This window comes from Colobus angolensis, unplaced genomic scaffold (genome assembly GCF_000951035.1).
Source record: "Colobus angolensis palliatus isolate OR3802 unplaced genomic scaffold, Cang.pa_1.0 Scaffold93, whole genome shotgun sequence".
In the NCBI taxonomy this organism is placed as follows: domain Eukaryota; kingdom Metazoa; phylum Chordata; class Mammalia; order Primates; family Cercopithecidae; genus Colobus; species Colobus angolensis.
The window spans coordinates 1,926,799-1,929,502 of record NW_012123265.1 but is presented as its reverse complement, the minus strand read 5'-3'; the positions used below and the strand labels follow the sequence as shown (position 1 = coordinate 1,929,502).

At 50.4% G+C, this 2,704-nt stretch overlaps 1 protein-coding gene and 1 pseudogene across 1 annotated transcript in view; one reads left to right on the top strand and one right to left on the bottom strand.

The window, feature by feature from the left end:
* Positions 1-2,704, top strand: part of DUS2 (dihydrouridine synthase 2) — a 79,947-nt gene that overhangs the window by 8,527 nt on the left and 68,716 nt on the right. The gene's annotated exons all lie outside the window — the stretch shown is intronic.
* Positions 1-2,704, bottom strand: part of LOC105504623 — an 8,513-nt pseudogene that overhangs the window by 2,401 nt on the left and 3,408 nt on the right.

Sequence of the window (2,704 nt, the reverse complement as noted above, 5' to 3'; positions counted from 1 at the left end):
TCTCCTGACCTCGTGATCCGCCCGTCTCGGCCTCCCAGAGTGCTGGAATTACAGGCTTGAGCCACCACGCCCAGCCCAAATTTTTTAAAATGAAAGAAATAGGTATGGTTTCTCTATAGGGAATGGGCTGGAGGTCAGGAGATCAAGAGGGGATAAGGAATGAAGGGGCCTGTACGGGGGAGAAGCCGTGGGAACAGGAAAGACACATACCTGGGAGATGTTTGGAGGTTGAACCCACAGGATTTGGAGATGCTTTGAAGCAGGGTTGGTGAGAGACAGTAAGGAGGTATCAGCGGTGACACTTAGGGTCGGCTCTGGAGTCAGGCCCTGAGTTTCCCTGCCTCTGCCTCGTTTCCATTCTGCCCACTGCCAGCATCTAGCTAACTTAGATTATAGCCTCTGACCCCAAATTATTCCTGTTCTCAGGTCTGTGTCACTAATATTGGCAGATCCTAAGACAAGACTTCACTAGTGTGTGCTGTTTTCCCTGCAAGGGGGAGAGCACAGAGATGGCTTTGGGTGAGGTTATGGGGAGGATAGGCCACCTTGTTGGCTAACACTTGTTTACCTCTGGGGCATGAGTGTTCATGTGAGCCACCATGCCTGGCCTGTTCCTCTTTTAACAAAATCTGGTAGGACATGGTGGCTCATGCCTTTAATCCCAGTAATTTGGGAGGTCGAGGTAAGAGGATCTCTTGAAACCAGAGGTTTGAGAACAGTCTAGGTGACATAGTGAGAACTCTCTCTAAGAAAAAAAAAAAAGGTGGTGCATGCCTGTGGTCCCAGGTACTTAGGAGGCTGAGGTGGGAGGTTCGCCTGAGCCCAGGAGTTTAAGTTTGCAGTGAGTTATGATTGCACCACTGCTCCCTAGCCTGGGCAACAGAGTGAGACTTCATCTCTAACAAAACAAAAACAAAAGCCAATGCATCCTCCTGCCTGAAGCTCTTCTGTGGCTTCTCGTTGCAGAAATCTACCAAATTTCTTTCTTTGACTTTCAACTCCTGGAGAGTCTGCTCCCACCAGCCTCTCCAGTCTCAGCAAATAGAACTAACCTTCCTGTCCTCCAAAATCTGGCCACATCAGTGATGCTACGTCCCACCACAGGGCCTTGGCACAACCTCAGCCTCCAACTGGTAGGGCTGTTGAGGCAAGGCCAGGATAGGAAATCTTACTACAAGGAAGGAGTAGGTGGGTGAGCAGCTTTTCCCTCTACTTCCTCTTCTATGCAGTATTTGCATAGATCAAGACCTGCAGAGGAGGCAGCGGTAGAAACAGTTTGCTCCAAGGACCAAACTTACTCTGTTGTGCAGCTTACCCGCCCCTACTCATCTCCAGTGTATTTCAAGAGTATGCAGAGAAGGAAAAAGTCAGGCTGAGTTATAGGTGCACAGGCTGTCTCCCATGCTCAGAGTGCAGGGGTGGGGTGCAGGTGGGGCTTAGTCAGTATCCAGCAGTGCCCAGGTGATGATCACCTGCATCCAAGCCCCCCGGTCCTGGAGACTCATCCTTCCCTTTGATGTTGCCCTGGATCTGCTCCCATGATGTCTGATACAGACAATTCCCAAGAAACAATAGTCTTCCCCAAGCCAGAAAACAGCCTGGCCACTGTAGACAAACATCCTCCAATCACCAGGCTGAAGCCACCCTTCCTCAAATGGCAAATAGCTAACATAATATTTTTCTACCTCAAAAGGCAGTCAATGTTTATCTTTCTAGGAGAAGTGCAATAACCCCAAATGCATCTTTTATTTGCTGAATCTCCTGAATGCATCTCGAACCTTCTCCTCAACCCCTACCAACCCCTACCCTGCCAGCCTCTCTGTCCAACATTCCTGGGGTGTTTTTTTTGTTTGTTTGTTTGTTTTGGAGACAGAGATTTGAGTTTTGTTCTTGTTGTTCTTGTTGCCCAGGCTGGAGTGCAGTGGCACGATCTCGGCTCACTGCAACCTCCACCTCCCAGGTTCAGGCAATTCTCCTGCCTCAGCCTCCCAAGTAGCTGGGATTACAGGCATGCACCACCATGCCTGGCTAATTTATATATATATTTTTTTAGTAGAGATGGGATTTCACCATGTTGATCAGGCTGGATGGTCTTGAACTTCTGACCTCGAGTGACCTACCAGCCTCGGCCTCCGAAAGTGCTGGGATTACAGGCATGAGACACTGCACCCAGCCTTTTTTTTTTTTTTGTTGCCCAGGCTGGAGTGCAGTGGTGCTATCTTGGCTCACTGCAACCTCTGCCTCCCAGGTTCAAGCAATCCTCCCACCCCAACCTCCCTAGTAGCTGGAGCTACAGGCATGCACCACCATACCCAGCTAATTTTTGTATATTTAGTAGAGACGGAATTTCACCACATTGGCCGTGAACTCCTGGCCTCAGATGATCCACCCACCTTGGACTCCCAAAGTGCTGGGATTACAGGACTGAGCCACCGCGCCTGGTCATGGGTTGCTTTTTGATGGAGATGATTGATGACTTCGGTCCCATGTGCGCCACTGAGTTCCTCTTGCAGCTGGGCTCTGCCTGATTTCAGGCAGTACAGTGGATCTGGGACACATGCTATCCCATGTCCTTGAGGTAGTGCCATCAGCCGAGGGTGGGGAGGGGACTGGAGGGCCCTGGGGTGCAAGAGCTGGATCCAGCAAGGCCTTCAAAAGTGTCTCAGGGAAATTAGCCGGGCACAGTGTCAGGCGCCTGTAGTCC